We start from the raw sequence: 1,513 nt of genomic DNA, 5'->3' as shown, positions 1-1,513 counted from the left end.
CAGCAAAGTGACTTTAAGTTAATATGGTTTAGCTGAAGTGAATATTCTGAATTCAATTGCTACCCTAAATTATTTCTGAGACTCTTCCAGTTTGAACAGTGTGTTATTGTGCCTGCCCAGAACATTTTTGTGAATTTCAGCCTCAGCTCATGGGGCCACTTGGGGATGGTTCAGGGAAGGCCAATGTAGAGGGTAACACAGTGGGTCAGCACACTGTCTTCAGACTCAGACACAGATGGTGTAGACTTCTCCTTTGACCACCAGTTGTGGCACTTTGAGCAAGTCACTATTTTTTCTCTGCCTCATTATCCTCAGCTATAAACTATGAACAGTAACAATTTCCGTTTTGCAGAATGGTGAGTGTTGAGTGAGGCAATGTGTATGAAATTGAAAAATAGTAATTGATTAGCATGCAGTAATGCTCAAATGGTAGATGTTATGTTATGCAGCTATTAGCCAGTGACTCACCGCATTTCAAACTTTGAAGGATTCATTGAGATTATTTAGTAAGCAAGCCCTTGCATTGACTTCACACTTCATTTTATAAAGGGGAAACTAAAGAAGGAGTGGTCAAAATGGGTTAATCCAAGTACTTTGGGAGGCTAAGGTGGGAGGATCTCTTGAGACCAAGAGTTTGAGACCAACCTGGCAACAAAGCAAGACTTCGTCTCTACAAAAAAACAGAAAAATTGACCAGGTGTGGTAGCACATGCACACCCATAGTCCCAGCTACTCAGGAGGCTGAGGAAGGAGGATCATTTGAGCCCAGGAGTCAGAGGCTGTGGTGAGCCATGGTCATGCTACTGTTCTCCAGCATGGGTGACAGAGTGAGACCCTGTCTCCAAAAAATAATAAATAAAGGGAAATTAGACCATAGAAAAGTTAAGTGGTTCAACAAATGTTATATAGCCAGTTAACTGCAGAATCAGGGCTGGAATCTGAGGGTCCTGAGGCTCACTTCTGGGGTCTTTCACACCTGCAGTTCTCCTGCTAAAAGGGGATTCTCTGTCCTTTTTAGGTAATCAGTGTTTCAAATTTGTATGAAATCTTAAACAACCAGTTTTTGAAAGGGTGAGAAGACTCAAGGCTCAGTATTGAATTCTGGTTTACATCTCAAGGTTTTGGCTGACTTTTAAAAAATTATTAATCCATTTTCTTCTATATAGTAAGTTCCTATCCACTTCTCTTTATCCTCCTTGCCTAAGAAAGCTGATATGTCTTCCTCCCCACTGCCAGGCTTTTTTTTTTTTTAAACCACAGTCTGTAGTGGAAACCCTCTTCTCTCAAGTGAAATGAAGCAGCTGGCACCTTTAGGGCTCTCCTATTATCATTATTATCATTTAACATTTATAAGTGCTCACAGTATGCTAGACACCATAACATACAGTAGTAAGAAACTTGCCATCTAAATTAGACACAGATAGATCCACATAAAAGAGAAAATTAGAGGCAGGGGGTGAGAGGGAGAGGATGAGGCGAGGGAAAAAGTCAGGGTCGCTGCCACAGCACTTCA

The sequence above is a fragment of the Carlito syrichta genome, unplaced genomic scaffold (assembly GCF_000164805.1).
Source record: "Carlito syrichta isolate Samal-C Ts95f unplaced genomic scaffold, Tarsius_syrichta-2.0.1 Scaffold305221, whole genome shotgun sequence".
NCBI classification, from domain to species: Eukaryota; Metazoa; Chordata; class Mammalia; order Primates; family Tarsiidae; genus Carlito; species Carlito syrichta.
This window is presented reverse-complemented; position numbering follows the sequence as displayed.